This window comes from Cavia porcellus, unplaced genomic scaffold (assembly GCF_034190915.1).
Source record: "Cavia porcellus strain 051 isolate PalLab524CR breed Dunkin Hartley unplaced genomic scaffold, mCavPor4.1 scaffold_1, whole genome shotgun sequence".
Taxonomy (NCBI): Eukaryota; Metazoa; Chordata; class Mammalia; order Rodentia; family Caviidae; genus Cavia; species Cavia porcellus.
Window position 1 is genome coordinate 174193786 of NW_026947484.1, and position 20396 is coordinate 174214181.

The window sequence follows — 20396 nt, forward strand, 5'->3', positions numbered from 1 at the left end:
CCCTCTCTGCGCGTGAGGTCCCAGTTTTCCCACCACCCACAAGAGCTGCTGCCCACTTCCCATCCTGGCCGTGGTCCGTTGGCAGAGAAGCTGGCTCTGGGAGGCCTGGGTGCTTGGCACCACCAGGTCACCGTTTGGCCTAAACAACTCAGTTCCCAGGCCGTAGGGCAGGAACTGCGGGATCCTCTGCAAGGAGGGAGGAAAGGGAAGAGAGACAAGCTAAATAAAGAAGGGAATTTGCACCGAGTTCACCCTCCAAGTGCCTCCTCTGCCCTGCAGAGTCCACAGGCATCGGCCCTGGGCATGACCTCCCCAACTCTCCTGGGTTTCCGGGAAGATGAAGAGAAAAAGAAAAGAAAAGAAAGCAACCCCAAAGCTTTGGAACTGTGCAAAATCAGGCTCTGCCATGACCCGGATTCAGGTCCCCACAGTGGGCTCTCACTGTCCTTCCAGAAACATCTAGCTGCTTCCCTGTGGCTTCCTGAGCCCTACAGGACCTCACCCACCTCTCCTTTGAGCTATCTTCCACCCGTACTGCCACAAGGCTCTGCCTCAGCTGTGCAGGCCTACTCCAAATGTCATGGACTGATTCCTACCCCAGGGCCTTGGCACTGTCTTTCCCTTAATCCAGCATGCTCTCCCCAGATCTCCACAGGCCTCAGCCCAGCATGACCCTTGTCACCCTGCTCTACAGTCTCCACAGCACTCAGCACTCACTGACCTCTTCAGCATGTTTGTGCACCTGCTGTCCATCACCTTCCTGCCCCTGCCAGAAGGTGAGGGTCCTGCCTGATAGCCAGCAGGGGCCTTGCTCATTGGCTTGCTATTGGTGCATAATAGGTGTTCAATTCACATTTGGGAAATTAGCATAAGGACCTGGGAATGTCTGTTTCTTGTACATCTGTTTGGAGCTGCAGTATAGACCCAGATGTGTTATTTTCCCTTGTTAATTACTGCAGAGTAATTACTGTAAGAAGTGTAACTAAAGCATGCATTAATAGAAGGAAGAGATTTCCTGTGCTGGCTCACAGAACCCTTGAACCAGAGCTGGGCCTCCCTGCAGCCTACTACAATTCAGGACTGGGCAGTCGGGCCTCTCAAGTTCAGAGCCTGAGTCCTGGCCTACCTTCTTGTCACTGCTTCGCTGGAAAGTGCCTCCCAGGCCGGGCTTCACTCACAAAAGAGGTGATTGGGCTCTGGAAGCCTGGACCCTTCAAATGTTGAGATTTTGATTCTGTTTGTCCCTGAAGGGCTGAGTGGCTTTGAGCACTTAAACTTCTCTGAGCCTCAGTTTCCTCATCTTAATACCTCCCTGCCAGGGTGCTTTGGGGCCCTCAGAGGCTACACCTACAGAGTGAAGCAAATGAGTATCAGCCCAGCTGACTTGGCTCTGTACTTTCCCAGTATGTGGAGAAAAAGGCTCCAGACTCTGCCACCTTGCACCTTGTAGGACTTTCTTCCCGGAAGAATGGTGCCAGTTCACTGGTTTGCCTTCTCTGCTCAGGAAAACCAGGTTGATTTGGACAAATGTCTTCAATACAGTTGCTCCAGACCCAGAGGTTGGAGAAAGCAGTGCTGTTGGTAGGGTGGGAGCCTCGCATCTTTGGGAGGGGGCTGTATAGCTGTGGCAGGCTCTGCAGCCCCCTCTATCATCCCGCACCCATGCCCAGTTAGGTGTAGACCAGCCCTGCCTCTCAGCCGAGTAGCGAAAACCTGGGAGACCTTTCCTTGTGAGGCTCAGACGACACTGGAGAGGAGTAAGGGGAAAGTGTAAACCATGAAGTGCTGGGCAGGCAGAGCCCACTCATTGGTTATTTGCTGTAACTGGGCAGGAAGGCGCTTGGGTTTAGCTTTTACCTTCCTGATGACCCTGAGGCGCCCTCTTGTGGGCATCAGCGGTAGCGACAGGGTTTCCACCTTGCCCTCCCTGATTAACCTTAACTTTTCCTCTTTTCTTTTCCTTATTTCTAAGGCACTTTTTAATTCAATACCACAATACTTACCCATATAGTACCCTAAATAACCATTTTTCTGTTTACACAAAAAGCATTGAAATAAAAATGTAATCTGAGTATTGGTCCTGTTTTTTAAAAGTTAAACTGTTTTGCAATTTAAAAAAATCATTATAGCTGGGTTCAGCAGTGCACGCCTGTAATCTCAGCACTCTGGGAAGCTGAGGCATGAAGATCACCAGTTAGATCCCAGCCTGAACAACATAGCCATTGAGCAAGACCCAGTCTCAAAAACATAAGGCCAGGGATTTAGCTCAGCAGCATAAGTGCCTGCCTTGCAAGTGCAAGGTCATGAGTTCAATTCCCAGTACCAAAAAAAATAAATAAAGTTAATAGAGGGCTGATAAATGTAGCTCAGTGCAAAAAACCTTGGGTTCAATCCCCAACAGTCCCCAAAATCAATACAAAATTTTGAATACACCAAAAAGTACAAAGAAGAAAGTAAAACTTGAGAGTAAACCCTCAAATTCTGTCACAGCCAGCAAGAGAGAGGACTGAAGTCCTGTCTTCTAGATGCTAAGTTAGAAAGAATACAAGCACTTCCACAAAACACTTTTCTGATTCAGCTCGATTCAGAGTTTGCAAAGGAGTCACATCTGGACTAAGCACTGAATCAGATCCAGCTGTTGGTCCCATAATGAAGACTTTTTCTGCCTTTCTCTTCCAACTGTGATTCCTATACACACTAGAGGGAATATTCTCCAAAGTGTGCCGTCCATCCATCCATCCGTCCAGTCCACAATGCCCATTGACCATCTATTTGGAGCCACGCCCTGTGCTGATACCAACAGACTCAGAACATACTGAGAAATGGTCCCTGCCCTCATGAGTCATCATATAGCCGAGGCACATTTATGAACAGTCAATTGCAAACACACTCTGATGGGGCCAGAACCTGGAGACTAATCCTGGATCTGTCATCCTTTTTATGACCTTAAACAAGCTGTACCCTTCTCTGAGCCTCAGTTTCACCATCAGTAAAATAGGAATGATAGTACCTATTACCTCCTCAAATAACATGACAACTGAATGAAGAGTACATGTAAGATATGTCGCACATAAACAGTCACTTAATACTGTTCTCTCCCACCACACTAAATTCTCTTGCTTTAGACTCTAGAGACCAAACTTGGACATCCCTCCCCATATTAGTCAGCTTATTTGTCTCTGACAAATTACTTGATGTATTAGTCAGCTTTCCTGTTGCTAGTACAAAATGCCTAACACCCAATGCAAAGTTTATTTGGTTCAGTTTCAGATGGTTCAGTCCATGTTGGTTGGGTCCAAGGTGGGAGCATCATGATGGAAGGTCATGGTGGACAAAAGCTGCTTAGTTCATGATGGTCAGGAAGCAGAGCTTTGGAAGAGTGGCAGAGACAAAGAGATCGGGGACCAGATAGAGTGGCCAAGGTCACACTTCAAAACAGTGCTTTACTAACCCCCTAGGCAGCTCCGAGCCAATCAAGTTGATAGTCTAGTTTGCCACATCTGTAATAAACAACTTAATGAGGGAAAGGTTTATTTTTAGCTCACACTTTGAGAAGTTCTAGTCATGGTCTGCTGACTCCAGAGCTTTTAGGCCTGTGAGGGGGCAGAAGGATCATGGCAGAAGGATGTGGAGAGAAAAACTACTCACTGGATGGCAGCCAGGAAGCAGAGAGAGAGGGAGAGAACCTGGCCTAGAGGGAGGGGCCGGGGCCAGATGTATCCTCCTAGGTCATACGCAAGTTTTCAGGTGGGCCCCACCTCCTAAGTTTCCATTACCTCCCAAGGATGCCATCAAATTATGGTCTCATCAATAGATTAATCCCTGGGTGAAATTACAGCCCTCATAATCCAGTCACCTTCCGAAAGCTCCATCTTTGAGCATCTGAGACTTAGGAGGAACATTGTAGATCTGAACGGGGCCAAATAAGGAAGGGGGGTGTCCCAAAGGCACTCAGTGACCTGCAGAGGCTCTAGGCTCAGTCATTAAGTCGCCAGTCTGTGCACTTGACTTTAACTACTGTCTCATGGGGCACATTAGTCCAACCGGGTACCTCCATCTATAAAATGGGAATAATAGCAATCTTCTTCCCAGTGTGCTAGAGGGTTACACCAACCGGCTCCCTTTCCAGTGCTCAGTCTACCATACCTAGAACTCACAGGGCTCGGAATTTAGGAAAGCAAATTCTTCAGACCAAACCAGAGCATTTTGTCCCTCAGAATCTGTGGCTTAGGACCTGCCCGAAGTTCTTCCCCAAATGCAAAGGCCTCTGTTATGAAAGCCTTGGACAACAGGAAGCATGCTCCCATGTCAAGCAGCGGGGAGTCGGTTACGATGGCAGAGAATTAAGATCAAAGCAGTGCCACTGTCCTTCCTTGCTGACTGACCTTGCTCTTTATCAGCTCCCTGAAAACCACTGGGTGAGAGTTTAGGAAAATAGGCTGCTGCTTGGTCACTAACAGCCCATCGCCTCTCCTGGCATGCTCAAGACGAATTCTACCAGCTGAAGGTCAAACACGAAATACCAACAATGCATCAAAACACCACATTACATAAAAATAAAAATAAGCAGCCAGAAGAATAAGTTAGAATCTGGGTGGACATCGCTGGTGGCGGCCACCCCTCAGCATTTCCTCTTTTTTTGCAAAAATAGCTTTATGTTCAGAAGCCTCTCAGGGGTCACCCAAATAGAAAAGCAGTCCCCAGAGATGTGTTGCAAACTCCAGTTTATCCATTTGTCGTTTGATATCACAATGGAAAATCACCAAGGCCACATGGAGAAGAGTGATTTTCTGTACACTCATGTAAACAAAAAACATACAATTTTCCTTTTCTCCTCAGGAGAGTGTTTTGTTTTTTATTTTTATTTTAGTTTAGGAAAAACGTTAAGATCCTTTGGAGGGTTGTTGAAAAGTCATGAAGTCAAAGATACAATATTAAGAAATTGGAAATAGTGAGAAAAGAAACCAGCAGGTAGCAGTAACTGGGTTCGTGATGACACTGATCGTTTTATTTTATTATAAGGTTTTGGTGTTTTTAGGAAGAAAGCACAAATGGGGGAAAGTGGAAAATCCCAGAAAGGGAAGGAAGCCAGGGCCACTAAGTAGTGAGAAGCCCCGGCTCAGGCTGCTCAGCCTCCTGTGCTCCTCAGGGACTGCCCATAGCCGCCTCTCGGGAACACTGGCTGCTCGAGGTTTGGTAACACTGTGCTGGCCACACAGTGTTACCACTGTGAGTGGGAAGAACTCAGCTCTCAACTCAGACCAGTGCGGGCCGGATCTGACGTGAAAAAGCACTTTCACCTCCCAGAGCCTGGACTGCTCCTCAGCAGGATGTGATGTCTCCCGCCTGTTGCAGGGTTTGGCAGCACCTAGAGACGCACCGACTGGTGATGCCACACAGCTGACCTTATACCTGTGTGCCACCATCTGCCTTCCGTGTTTTGAAAATTCACCTCTGAACACTGCAAGCTCTTCGCCCATTCTGGACACCAAATTTGGTCCAGAAGACATCAGAGCACCTGAGGGTAACCAAAGAAAGCAGACAGCTTCCTCAGGCTGTGGCCACGCTTTCACAAAGTGACTGTCCCCAGCAGTCTCAACGTTCCACCCCGTGTCCCCGTTTGCCTCCTTTCCCAAGAGGCAGGTACAGCACCTCATAGCAGCAGGCTGAGCTCAGGGAGAGGTCGTGGGACATGAACCGGCGGTCAGAGGTGGACATCTCAGCAGGACACAGTCTGGGTGCCCACTGGGACTATGGGAGCCTGCGGCTCTTTATCTCAAAGCATCTGGGTTCACAGCACCCCCAGATCTCAGGCATCACAGAGTGGGGCGGGAGATGGACATGAAGATGGGGAAACCTGACTTTGGTGTGAGCAGTCCTGGTGACCTTACATACGATCACACTCTCCCCTCACCATCTGTATGCCAGGAAGCTGGGTGGGTTAGAGCTTTAGCATCCATTTGTTAAAGAACACTGAGTTCTCCAAGTGTCTTGCATGGCAAAATTTCTCAGGTCCAGTAGTTCTGGGAAACACAGCATGTTTTATCCCCTTCTGGTGATGCCCATTAATATATTATAGGCACTGAGAAGTCCTGCACAAGAGAAAATGCTTCGACCTCCTTTCCAGCCTCTAAGCTCCAAATGAGGTTTTGTTTGCTTTATTTTGTTGGGTTTGGGTTGGTTTTTGTTTTTTTCTTCGTGCTTTGATCCATTCTGTTCACTGCTATGTTTGTGTCCCTAGAACACGGACACACATTATATTTTCAGTGTTTACTGAGTGGACCAATTAGTGAACTCTGTTTCCCAAGCTTGCACTACTGAACCTTTATTCTGCTCCTCGGAGCAGCAACCCTAGAAATCCCAAAGTGTGTGGCACCTCTGAAGAACTTGCTGCAGGGCTTCTGAGGTCTGTCTGAGTCTCACTAGCTATGCTGGCTCCTCTGGGGTCCCCTAAGTCCTCGTGTCAGGCTGGGGTCCGGAACGTGAGGGCGCACAGTGTGTCTGTCACCTTTGCTGCTTGTCCTGGCCTCTCCCTCGGCACACGTGCTGTTTCTGACACCCCAGAAGTGCTTCAGTGGTTCTGAAGCCTGAGGGACAGAGGAGCCTCAGGCCGAATGTCCATCCCTCAAAGAGATCTCCTCTCTACAGTGATGTCAGGGCAGGGGAAGAAGCCCTGGTTTTTCAAACCTGGCTGTGTTTTAGAAACACCAAGAGAAGCCGGGCGTGGTGATGCACACCTGTAATCACAGAATTCAGGAAGGCTGAGGCAGGAGGATCGCTGTGAATTTGAGGCCAGCCTGGGCTGCATAGTGAGTTCAAGGCCATTCTGAACTATATTGCAAGACCCTGTCTTATACCCCTCACCCCATCTCCCAAAAAAAAAGAAAAAAGGAAAAAGAAACACCCAAGACATGCTTCCAAATCTCGGGGTCCAAGCCATACCAAAGTCCAGTTCAGTCCCAAATGGCTAGGAATGGCCTGCCCAAACCACAGCGTGTGAGGAAGGAGTGAGGCCTCAGGAAGGAGTCAGGGGCTGCAGTAGCAGGGAGAGGAAGGCTGGGGGACAAAAAAGCAAGACCAGAAGAGCAAGGGACAGTTGGGATCAGGGCTGGCCTAGGTGTCCTGTCCCTCACTCCAGGCTGAGACCCAGCCCGGAGGGGAGGCCCTTTGCAGAGCTCAGAATCGCTATCACTGAGGAGGGGCCTGGCCTGGGAATAGTGGGGTGCAGTGGGGAGCCCTGGAGAAGGACGAGCCCTGCAGGCTCACCCCAGCTCAGCCACTCTTCTGGCCTCAGTCTCCCCACCCATAGCTCATCCACCCCCAGCCACTGCAGCCTCGGACCCTGGATGCCCCTTGGGGGTGGGGTCAGCACCCAGCCCCAGAAGGAAAACTGGATTCTTCTTAGTCCCAGTCTCCAGGACAGCCACCCAGGTAAAATCTCTGATAGCTGGAAAGGGACAGTCTGCAAAGACAACGGAGTAAACTAATCAAGCAAGTGTTTGGAGGAAAATGTTGAAACTTCTGTAACAGTGGAAGGTCATATTCGTACTAATCATCAGTAGAACAGTAAAGATCAGGCAAGGTGCAAAGTTTCATCAGCAGAGGTACAAAGGGACAGAACCAGTGAACTGTGAGTCTGGCCTTCAGCTGAGATGCTGCGGAGCTCCCCTAAAGCCCAGGCCTTCCTGCCAGGGTGCTGGGTTTGGGGCTCCCCAGTCTCAGCACCTGGGCTAAGAGAAGACACCTTTGGTAGGAGGGATGAGCAGCAGGAAGCAATGCTCTTGTTATTTAAATAAGTTGTCATTTGAAGCCACCTCAAAGTTCCCCCTGGGTGCCCCCTGCCCCACCCAGTTGTAATGCAACAAAGTGGGGTGGGGGAGGCCTGTGCCATGGGCATCGCATTTCATCCCGTATTTTCTCTGTCTGACAGGACCCAGCCGGTCATCCATGTGTGAAGATCAACAGACACAAATGGCTGCTTCGAGGACCTGCAGAGAAAACAATTGCCATGGAGATGACGCTCGTTGAACCAGGTCCCCAGCTCTCCCTTGAGCACTCGGTACTCTGAGCATTATTTTTGTTTCTTATTAAGTCCCAAATACAGATCAAACCCAGAATTCAGGGCCCCTCAGGTGCTCATGCAGAATCCCTCTGCAGACCCTGAATCCTGGCTTTTCAGATTTTCCTTGGGAGCCCAGAGATCCAACACCCCTTGTGACCAAAGGATGACCTTCTCGTTTCTTAGGGAGACATTGTGTTTCTAGGAAATGTTTGTGCCCGCAGAGTGGCACAAGATACAATCGCCTCCCCCAAAAGATACAAATTCATTTGTGTATTCATTAATTGCTCATTTCTTGACACTCTGTTCAATACTCAATTATGAACACTGTCGCCTAGCCAGAGCCTGCGCCAGGTGGGGTCCCCAGGACACCAATAGTTGAGTAAGGCAGATGCAGGTTGCACCACTAGTTACAACAGTGACTGATGCTGTGCAAGATGAGCGTATCCATAGGGCAAGAGCAGAGACTGCAGAGGGGAGTCCAGGCCTCCTGTGGAAAAGGACTTGTAAGCCCAGCTTCCTGAGAAGAGAAGGAGATGAGAGAGCAACCAACAGGTGTAAAGGCCCTGGGGTTGACCCACCCGTTCGAGGAACTGCTTTGCTTGCTGAGCTGGATTAGGGTGGGATAAGAGAGCCAGCAGAACTACCAGGGCCGGTTCCTACAGGGCTCACGGGGTGAGCTCTTTGGCTTTATTCCACCATCACAGGGACCACGAAAGCATTTTTGAGGCTGAGCTACTATAGCCTTGTCTTTGTCTGGGATCCGGGGAAGCAGATGTACGTAGGAAGTGAATGACAGGGGTCCTGAGCACGGAGGCTCTGTTTGGATATTGGTTGCTCTCGCAGCCTGTTCAGCCACCTTGCTGGGGCATGAAAGAGCCGGGTGTCAAAACATTGATTGTGGAAAGCAGAGAAACATTGCGCAAATTACAGAACACTTGTGACATCCTCGGACCAAAAGGAAATGAATTCGTTGGCAGGGTACCCAGTGTGAGAAACACCCCAACATTTCAAAGGCAAACTACCATGGAGCCCAAGTTTTGCTAATGTAGCAACTTGGCAGGGGTGGCTATGCTTGCAAAGCCGCCCGCTTCTCCAGGTGCTCAGGGACCCAGGCCCCATGGACTCCTCCGTGTGCATCAGCAGGTGACATAAGAACTTGGAGGCTCCAGGAAGGTGGTGGCACAGCCCAGCTGGGAGTGGAGGATGTTGGCTGAGCCCAGTGACTCTGCCACACCTAACTGTCCAGGCCAGGAAATGTGGGCTGACTGTGCACCCAGGAGGTGACAGGAAATGGTTTGGGGATATTATCTTCTCTCTGATGCTGAGGAGGAGCCACTGGGAAACTGAGGCTTGGAGAGGAAAGACTACTTACTGATGGTCACCCACCAGGTTGCTGATGAAGAAAGAACCCAGACTCCCAAAATCTGGATCCCAGGTGTCCATACTTTCTCCTGTCACTGCCCAGTGTGATCACGCTTCTCCTACCTGCAGGAAAACAGAGACTCAAACCAGCAAGCTTTCACTGGGGCCTGCTGTTTGCCATTAGTGGAAAGATAATTGACAGATCCATGGTGGCCTGTGGCATCTCCATGGCTCACTGGCTTCCAGGCAGAGGGGATCAAGTACCAGGGACCCTGGAATCAAGTAGAAAAGAAGTAGCACCTGCTGCTGAGCCTAAAGGACAGGAAGGGCCTCTGCGTTTGTTTCCGTTCTGGTGCCTGTGTGTCTCTCCACTGCTGTGGATGGAAGGCAGGGCCTCCATGACCGAGTGAACACAGACCCAGCCCTTGTCTGGCCATTTGCACAGACTCAGTGTAGAGTGGGGCGCTCAGCTCAGCTCTGCTACAAGGACTTTGCACCACTGCACTGGGGAAGCGCCTTTGCACAGGTGTGGTCCCAGATCTGCAAACTTTCTCCTTTTTCCCTGATTCCACAGCATTTCCCTTCCCCCGTAAGCATCCTTGATAATGTGCCTGATAGATGTCTTTAAATATGCATGACTCCTTACATGTTGTGCTGTTATATTTTTAATTAACCTGACTAATTCTCTGCTATGGCCCTCGGTCTGTATTGGGTTTGTTGTCACTGTCCCTGTGCTCAGCGCAAACGTGTGTTCAGTGGTATGTCATAGTTGCACACTTCTCCATGGTGAGAACCCACCAGTTTTTCATGCCCCCTCCCTTAGCAATGGACACCTGGATAGCTTCCAAGTCTCTGATCCTCAGCTAACTGCTGCACTTGCCCCATGAGGGCCCCTTTTGTCTGGTATGAGAGGTCTCCAAGTTGGCTGCCCAGGAGAGCCCTGCTGGGTGATGAATGAATATTTAATTCCCAAATGGCTTTCCAAAGGCCAGAGTCCTAGAGCCCCATAGCACCTCCTTGAAAAGAAAGTGTCCCTCCAGGTGACAATGGGCTGCAAGGTGGTGGCTTGTGTGGATTGGGAGGGGTGTACTCCTCCAGTCACATTCAGCCTTAGGCTGGGGCACAGCTTAATGCTGGGAGACTGGCTGGCATCAGTGCCCCACACAGCCCCTCAACCTGAGACCAACCCCAGCAGCATGGCGAGCCCAAGCCCCCTCCCAGGCCCCTTGGCATCGTCCCCTGTCCAGTTGTTTCCATTCTGAGCTGGGCCAGCAAAGCCCTGAGCACATGAATCAAATGCAAACCCTAACAGCACAGAAACCTTACCCAGCTCAGAATGGCGTGGGCCCTCGTTGAAGGGAGCAGGTCATGGCAGTGTGACCTCTTGGGGACTGTACCTGGTCCCGGTCCCTTTCCTTTCTGGCTCTTTCCTTCTCCCTGATTCCCAGATGTAGTGAGGTGAGAAGCTCTGCTTCCCTGTGCTCCCCCACCGTGATGTTTCTGTCTCCCCGGTGCACAGGGCTCTGGGCCCAACTGACCAGGGACTGAAACCATGAAACTGCGAGCCAAAGCCGACCTTCTGCCTTGAATTGTTTTTCTTGGTCATTTTGCAACACTGGCTGAAAGCTGACTGCTAACGCTGCATCATTCAGTTTGCACAACTTGAATTCTTACCCAGGGCCTTTGCACTGAGCTACATCCCCAGCCTTTAAAAAAAACATTTTTTTTTTTTAAATTTTGTGATAGGGTCTTGTTAAATTGCTAGATTGCTCAGGATGGGCTCAAGCATATGATTCTCTTGCCTCAGCCTTCCAGAGTGCTGAGATGACCGGCATGCTGGGATTATCACACATTTTAGATTTGCTTTGCACAGGTGCCTCTTTTGAAATCTGCCACTTGGTCATCGTTCTCTTGTGAACTCTCCATTCACATCACCAACTGTTGATACTGAGTTGCTGGATTTTCCCTGTTGATCTGAAGGAAGTCCTCAGGTGGCACAGGTAAAAATCTCTGTCTGCTTTCAACTTGAACATCTGCTTCCTCCTGGCATCCATCTTCCCACCTTGCTCATCCTCTACTAAGCAAGAAGCTTTCATTTGTATGTAGTTGTGTCTAACAATTTTTGGCCTCAAGGGTTGTGCCTTTCATTCATAATTAGGAAATTTTTTCCCCCATACCTTAAGTCAGAAGCCAGGACTTTCCAGTTTCTTCCTTTACCCAGAGAGTTCTGTCCATCTGGTTTGTGTGCTGGAAGACCGGATATAGCATTTGTGTGGGCTGAGTACTAAACCGAGCACTTTTGCACCAAGTTACATTCTCAGCCATTTTTCCCCATTGTTTATCTTGAGTCAGAGTCTCTCTAAGGGGTTAAGTCTTCCAGATTGGGTTTAAAGTTGTGATCCTCCTGCCTCAGCCTCCCAGAGTGCTGAGACTACAGATGTGCACCACCACACAGGCGCAGGATTTAGCTTTGTAGCTTTCCCAGCAGCAGGTTGGCTTGCAAACACTACGGGACCAGCCTGTCCCTCTCTCTGTCCTGGACCATGGGACCCCTGTGTTGCTCGGGTCCCAGAACCCACAGCTCTCTATTCTGTGATGCATGTCCAGTCCATTCTTAGCTGATGTTAGCACCATGCTCTAGCGTGTCCCTGAATCACGGATGCGGATGGTCACTCCTTAAAAATGGAAACCAGGTAAGGGCAACCCAAGTAGAGAGGGCAGCACCATGCAGGGTCCTGCACCTCTGTTGCCAGCACCTGCGGATGCCTGCAGATTCCTCAGACTTGCCCAGAAATCACTCCTTGGAGGAACTGACCCACCCCTTGGGTGAAGTGTCCCTTCCACAAGAAACATGCGCAGTGCACAACTTTAAACTTACATGCTTAGTTATAGCCACCCATCAGCAAACAGCTCAAGGGCAGGAGCTTGGCCCATCTTAGGTAATTCCCAGCGCAACACCAGAGCCACAACTGGAGTAGCACTGATTACTCTCTCCCCATGAACCCCATGCAATAGCTACTGAGATTGTCACCATGTTATAGATGAGGAAACTGGGGCACAGAGAGGTTAAGCAACTTGCCTCCTGCCACACAGCTCGAAAGGAGATGAGCTTGGATCTGAACCCCCACAACCTGGCACTGAGTCCACGGTCCTACCCAGGCATTCTGCCGCCTCTCGGTGCAGTAAATGAATGGAAGGATGAATGAATGCCAGGAAGATGGAGGAGGTGGGTCAGGTGACTCAAATGGCATTAACAACACACTTGGGTGCAACTCCTCTTTCCAAGTTATTATGCTCCTAATAAGAGTTGTTTTTCCCTCTAAGATGATGATTTCCATAAATTATGGAAAATTTTTTTGGTTTTCACTTTTTATATTATGGCCCCAGGTGGAGCACAGTGGGTGATGAATGACTTCTCAAATTCCTTCGCACTGGGCTAAAGGATTCGCTAAGACAAGACCACATGTAGAATCCATAATTAATTATTATTCACACATAATACAGTTAGATAATGTGAACACATACTTCCATTAATTTATATGGCCGATTCCTCATCATTTTCCCACAGGTATAGTTCCCGGATTTCTCAAGCTATTAAAAATTAAAATTTATATTAGGAAGTGAGAGGAGCCTGGTGTTCTTCCACCTATTTTTAGTTTAAAGTTGCAAGTTAGATGGGGAGCTGTCGCCCAGCTACTTTGGGACAGCTCTGAACCAGAATGGGCAGATGTGCTTTCTCTTTTATTTGTTAATCATTCAGATATTGATCCCCAACGGTTGATGAGTGACAGTCGTGGGCCACACACTTGGAGGTACGTGGAGAAGAGCAGCAGGTCTCTGTCCCCAGCAGCTTGGCGCCTCCCAGGGAGGGCTCGGGCACCCAGCTGGTCAGTGCCGTAAGGGGGCGGGGCAGGCAGGGAGCCGGGGGCGGGGCAGGCAGGGAGCCGGGGGCGGGGCAGGAGAGGGCGGCACCAGGAACATCCTCAAAGATCGAGGAGCCAGTGGGCTGAGAGGGGAGGGTGCACGTAGCTGGCAGCAGGAACCGCACGTGCACAGCAAGGAGGACGTGGCAGGTTCCAGAGGGACAAGGACCTCGTGGGGGAGCACAGGCACAAGTAGCAGACATGGATGCTGTGGGGGGAAGAGGACAGGGACATTGGAAGATAGCAGTGAAGAAAAAGAGCAGGGGACTTCCCAAACTCTCAGGTGACCACAGAGCCTTCAAGCCCATGGAGATCAACTCACCCTTTTTGAAGGCAAGGACCCCGTGGTCCACTTTCTTTAAAATCAAAACTAAAAACTTTTCAGATGGAATCAACTCATCCTGGCCCAGGTGTTTAAGGAGATGGTCTCTGGATGGCAAGGGACATTTGCATTGTGGTTCCAGGACACAGCTCTTATGTGACACTGTGGACAGTAGCCAGCATCCTTCCCACCGCCTGTGCCACCAGGAAGCTCTGCAGGTAGAACTTTCCAGATCAGAGACCCCCAGGTGCCCCACTGGCTCCGGCAACAACAGAGGCACTGCTGATTTGCATATTCTGCATAATTTTGCATAAAACATTGACAAGTCTCAGAGCCTGTAAAATAAAACTAATTAGAGCAACCCTGGCATCCAGACTTTGCATCTAGAGGGTGGGAGGGGACTGTTGACTGCTTACTGGGGTGCAGCTGTGGGGGCTCACATAAGATACTAGGGCCCTGGAGATTTCTCAAGAGACAGAGCGAGGGTAGAACTGGGTTGAGGTTGCTTACTATCTGTTCAACCTCTGACAAATCATTTCACCTTCTGAAACGTAATAACAAAGGGTAGCCAATCCTAAAAGAATGAGCAGAGTCCCTGCATTTTCATGTCCAACATGCCTATCACAATGCCCACCACATATTCAGTGTCCAGCAAATATCTAGGCATTCAGGTGCAGCAAAATTTCCCACCTGATATTTACTGCTAGAAAATTTTGATTTCATTTCTGGACAGCTTCTTTGCCTTTGCCTCTTGGAATTGGAAATAACTCCATGCCTAAAACAGAAGGGAAATTGCAGATCCCCAGAAAACCACCTTCTACCAAGGAGCTCGTGGAATCAGAAGCTGGGCGCTGAGTGCGAGGCGTAACCCAGCAGGAAGACTAAAGCCCAGGGGAGAGAAGTGAATGGCAGGCCTGCGGTCCTGGTTTCTCTGCTTCCTTCTGCAGTTTTTATAAGTGTCCGCTCTGGCCCTGAACTGGGGACATTTTCCCCTGTTTTGACAGTTCTCAGCATCCTGGCCCAGAATGGATTAAATCAGGCTGGAAATTCCAAAGATCAATGCTACTCCCAATATTCTCTCCCTGCGGCAAGCTCACGACATATTTTTTTCACAAGTAATAATTAGTGACAGAAATATCTGACCTACTTACAACTCCATAAATACACACATTCGGTGGCTTTTACATCAGCTCCGAGGCCGTCAGGAGGAGCCTGTTTGGGAATAGCTTTTTTTAACGTGGTGAAGTGATGATCCCGCAGCGGGCAGTTGGGGCCACTGATTTCTGCCTACCTCATCCTGCAAGGCTGGCACTGCCCCCACCTCTGCACCCTGCCTCCTCCCTGGCAAGGTGGCCTTCAGGCCTAAAACTGGTGATTATTTTTATATTCAGTTCCCATGAGCAGTGGGGGCTGGGTCTCCATCTTTGAGAAGATAGATTCTGCATAAGACAGTGTGTGTGTGTGTGTGTGTGTGTGTGTGTGTGTGTGTGTGTGTAAGGCTAAACCAAAAAGAACAGTTCAGTACACGTCCAGCTATATCACTGCTCTCGCATTTTCCAGAACAGCCTTCCAAGGTCAAGTGCAAGGTTTCACATCACCTCATACACCTCTGCTTTGTCTCCAAAGAAGCCCTCTGCCTGTACTTTATCTTCAAATGCTTTCTGGATTCTCAAATGCCCTTCGCAAAGCTGGACCACGTGGACACGCAGTCCTGAGTCAGAGATGGGAAGGGCAGAGCTACGAGGCCTCAGTTGGCCAGTCTACACCTGGAGCTGCCCTGGCCAGGCTGTGGGCCTTCTGGCTGTGTCCCAGATCCCCAGCAGTACCAGCAGGGTGACTGGGTCTCGGGTGGTCCTTGCTCCAGGCAGCATGGGGCAGGCCATTGAGAGGAACATGGACCCTCACTTCACTTGTGTAAGCAGGCATTGAGCGTCTATTACAGAGCCCTGGGGACACCCCAAGGAAGGACTGTCCTTCACAGAGTAGTGTCAGAAGGGCTACTGGGGCCTTGGACAAAACAGGGTTCAGGAAATGTGCTACCAATGAAGGGGTGAGAGACCATAGCATGGGATCAGGGGACTCTTCAGGCTGCCAAGGCACGTCAGAGAAGGATTCAGAGAGGACACGCCTCTGACCCCTGTCATTAGCCTCCTCCAGGTAGGGGTGGGCTGGGTAGGGAAGGTCCACTGCAACCTGAGGGAGCAGCTCATGCAAAAGCACTGAGGTCTCTGGTGAACATGAGGTGTTCGGGAAACCACACCAGGTCAAGGGCAGCACAGGGAACTCTGGTTGGAGAGAAGGCATGATGGGGTTGGAGAACTTCAGGGAGCACATGAGAAGATTTGGACTTGAACGTGAGAGCACAGGGGGGTCTGTAAATGGTTTTAAGCACAGAAGCATGCAGTTCAGTTTTGACTTCCTAGGCTCCCAGAGCAAAGCACCATTTGGGTGAGAAAAATGGGAAGATACAACTTTCCCATCCTCAGTTCCCTGCCCAAAGGCCTGGTCAGCAGGGGCCATCCTTCTCCAGCCTCTAGAAGCTGCACAGAATTTGAAAGAAACAGAACACTGGCAGTGAGACACTTCTGAGAGGGTCCTAAGAGGGCAGGAGAAGGAAGCATGAAAACTGGAGAGCTGGTCAGCATCTGCGGCCACCCACTGACCTTCCCACTGGCCCTCCCACCGGCCCTCCCACCGACCCTCCCACTGACCCTCCCACTGAAGGGCTGCAGCATTAGTTCACCCACCCAGGACAGAAGAAGCCAGCCCCTCATCCGGGTCACCAGAGGATGTATAAGGAAGAAGAAAACAACAACATCAATGCTATGAATGAAAAGAAACAATTGTAGTAGGAGGGAAATGGAAAGGTGTCCAGAAGTTGAGCCATCGCAGACATCCTTGCTAGAGCACAAAAAGACATCCAGCCTATAGTAACAGCAAGCAAAGACTCACACACAAAGCCCAGCGTGGACCTGCATCCACACACGTAGCAGTAAAGAGCAGAATTCCTGTCACAGACCTCTGAACTGGTGATCTAGAGGAAGAATGCAGAGAAGAATGATCACTGGTAATATGATCGTTTTAGAGAAATGGGGACAAAAGAAGAACCAATCAGTGAATGAAGAATGGTGTTCATGCAGGAGAGCCCAGAATGAAGGCGCAAACTCCAAAAACTGCAAAGAAAGAGGCACACAGAGAAACGTAGAATCCACAGACCTAGACTCTGCAGAAGAAAACTACGTCTGTGGAATAAAAAGATTCCCTATAGGACAAAGTTTCTAAGTTAGAAAGAAATTTCCTGAAAATCATCCAGGCAGAAAAGGCCACTATATACCGAGGACAGTGAGGAGGGATCAGGGACAGGAAGTCTATGCAGGCTACACACCCTGACTACGAGAGCCACAGCCCCACAGTTCTCACTGTGGCCCAGCGTGAGGCGAGTCCTTACCTCCCTGCCACCCCGTGAGGCAGGTGCCACTGTTGTCACCCTGTTAATAAATCAAGCTGAGGTTCAGAAATTTAAGAAAGTTACCCAACATCACACAGCTGGGACGGAGCTGGTATTTGGCCAAAGGCACCCTGGGACTCAAATCTGCTCTTCCAAATCATGTGACTTTTCCATGGCCATTACCAGAGACCATCGGCAATGCATCTAAAAAACCTGAATATGTGATAAAGCAAGACTTCTGGACCTAGCCAACTCGTCACTGAGACAAGAAAGCGAAAGAAGTTATCCTCAGATATGTAAGGAGTAAGAAAATAGACACCTCTGTGCCCACCTGGTCACAACACAGAAGGCCCCCAGGCAATGTGTGTCATTGTGGGGGCAATTATACAACAAAAGAGCAAGAGTCTGACAGTTATAATTAGGGTCCAGAACCCTCAGGTAGTGGGGAAATAGAGACAGACAGAGAGGCAGAGACAGAGAGAGACAGAGAGAGAGAGAGACTAACTCCTTTTCCCAAATGAAGGAAGTCTCAAACTACAGAACAGCTTCAGGACGATGCGATAAATGTCAGGGTCAAATAAAACTCAAAAATATGCTTTCTGAAACATCAGAGATCTAACATGGAAGTAAACATGGCCCCTCTGGCTTTCACAGAAACAGAAAATGGACAAAGAACCCCACCAGGAAAAGTGGGCAGGGGGCCGTGCGTGCAGGACAGAGGCTGGGCAGCCCGGGAAGTTTTGTAGGAACCTCGGGCTTCTGTCTTGAAGACCCTGTGGCAGCTGCCTCCAAGGTCCCAGAAAATGCAGTTTTGATATCAAAACAGGCTGCAGCTCCTCCTCATGCCTCTCCCTGGTGATAGGATTTCCCAGGGCCTCCTGTAATGCCAGCCTAAATTGGTCAAAGCAAATAAACAAACAGAGACAGGTGGGCACTGCCATCCTTCTGCTCCCTGCAGCTGGCGATTAGATCTCAACGCTCATCCATTTGGCGCCTCTGATCTGGGTGTGGCTGCCGTGCACACTCCTGTTCCTCCCGACAAGGTACCGCCTTGCATCAGAGCTGCCGCCCTGGCCGCCTGCTCCTTCTAGGCGGCTCTGGCTCAGATCACTGCAGTGCCATCCTTTGCGGCCTCTCCCTGTGGAAGCTGTTCCCGTGTATGTTCCTGGCATCACCTGAGTCAAAATTCTTTACTTGGCCAAACTCAAGTCTGGCTCCTGGACCTTTTTCTCCCGGAGCCCTCTTGCAGGTCCTTGCAAACTCCAGCTTTAGCAAAGAGCTGTGCTAAGTCTGTGTAGCCAGAATCTCTCACCCCTGATACCAGATCATCCTTAGCATCAGCATCCTCAGCCTCCACCACTCCCATCGTCCCGCCTATGGGGCTCCAGAATCCTGCTGGGTCATTTTAGCCAGAACTTAGCTGAACACTGAGGTCACACACCCCAGTAGTTTTCCATCCACTGGCCTCAATCTGGATCTCTGACTACAAGATCCCACTTGTTCATCATGTGTTTGGATTCGGGCCCAGTCTGTCTCCCACTGCTAGGTCCTGTTGCAGGGGTCCCTGTGCCTGTCTCCTTGGCCCTGCCTTAATGAGTGTCACTGACTCCTTTCCACTGTACACTGGGGCAATCACCTGGACGCCGGAGCCCATTCCAGGAGGTGCTGAATCAGGACCTCTGCTAGGTCTCCCCGGAAGTCTGTGCTTTAAACACGCCCCACCTGTGACCGCTCTGCACCTGGAGTTTGGAAGCAGCCCTCACCAGGGCTGAGGCTCCAGTGTCAGCCCAGCCGGTACCCTCTTTCCCGGGCCTGGAGCATGGTCCTCAGATGCTTCGCTCTTCCTCCAGGACACTGGGACTGAGGCACCGAGGACACTGGAGTCTGCTGATTGAAGCAAACCATGGGCCACCCCACACTTCTCTCTGAATCCACCCTCCTCTCTGCTTCCCTCCTCCCTCCCACCCCCCTCCCTTCTCTCTTCTCCTTCCTCATCCTTCCTCTACTCTTCACTCCTTCCCTCCCTTCTCCCCGCTGCACCCTTCTCTCCGTGCCTCCCTTCTGCTGAGCACCTGTCAGTGCCAGAGGCCCCAGGAAGCCCCAGACACCCAGAGGTGCACAGTCAGATCTCTGTCCAGAGCTCAGGGAACAGAGGCCTGGCGGGCTGCGTGGACAATCCAGCAAGAAGAAAAGGACCCAGAGGGCAGTGGGGAGAAGTCTCCTGTCATGTTTCAGACCATGCTAACCACTCACGACACTGCCAGTCAAGGCTTGGTGGCTCCAAGTTTTCCACGAAGTCACCTGTGGATGTGACTTCACTTAGCTGAGACTAGAAACCGGGAAAGGTCTATGCCACAGCCGGCGCCATTTAGAATGTGGCCACAAGGTGGCAGCAGAGGACCAGTGGCGGTCCAGGCTCAGCCGGGAAGCAGTGGTGCTGGGGCTTGAAGGACAGGCTGCCGCTATAACCAATTCGGGTACCGAGCCCTGGGGCAGTGTGGTTATCACCCCAATAATGGAAGGGGCTCAGAGCCAGGGTGCGTATAAGTGTGGATATGATGCACTATGCATGCTCCTGTTGCATGTGCGTCATGTGTAGACCTGTGTGTATGTGTATACGCATGTGCATGGGCCTGGGTATATGTAAATGTACATTTGCTCACATAGGTGTCTGTGTGCACACCTATCAATGTGTGCCAATGTATAGTGTGCACACGGGTAGCACATGTATGTTTGTGTGTGGGTATGTGTGTCTGTGAATGTATGTAATGTGGCCTCCCCATCTACCCCCTAAGGCTATGCTCTGGGAGCTAAGGACACTGGGATTGCCCTTGAAGGCTCATGGGGTTTGGTCAGGCAGGTGCGGAGGCTGGTAATGACCATGCTGGAAAGTTCAGAGTGCAGAGGCCCGCAGTGCAGTAAGCTGTGTGCGGGGAGATGCTCTCAGCCATCTCGGGTGGTTCTGAGATGGAGGCACCAGGAGGGACTTTTATGAGGGGGGGTCCTGGGGCCACCATCTCTGAAGCCTTGGATGCCCAAACTTCTAGATTTTGTCTTACAGTGTTAAGAAAGGGGCTCTGTCAGCAAATTGGCTCCACACTGAGCAGCTGAGTGGCCTTGGATAAGTTACCGGCCCCTGTGAGGTTTGCTGCAGGGTGGGGGTAACAGTAAGGTTGTGTGGGTTAGAAAACCAGCGCATGGCCCACAGTTAGGGTGCTACAGTGGCCAGCTATGATCTCTATCCCTGGGACCAAGGCTGGCTGCATTTCTGGGATCTCA

At 50.5% G+C, this 20396-nt stretch overlaps 2 long non-coding RNA genes across 2 annotated transcripts; one reads left to right on the forward strand and one right to left on the reverse strand.

The window, feature by feature from the left end:
• Positions 1–4857: 4857 nt before the first annotated feature.
• LOC111755198 (uncharacterized) lies at positions 4858–10995 on the reverse strand. Its single transcript, XR_002789776.2, has 3 exons — positions 10751–10995; positions 9435–9547; positions 4858–7988 (listed from the first exon to the last, which is right to left on the reverse strand). It is a non-coding gene; the product is annotated as an uncharacterized LOC111755198 (long non-coding RNA).
• Positions 10996–11128: 133 nt separating this feature from the next.
• On the forward strand, positions 11129–14021 carry LOC134473649 (uncharacterized). Its single transcript, XR_010044008.1, has 3 exons — positions 11129–11424; positions 13185–13236; positions 13733–14021. It is a non-coding gene; the product is annotated as an uncharacterized LOC134473649 (long non-coding RNA).
• The last annotated feature ends 6375 nt before the right edge of the window (positions 14022–20396 follow it).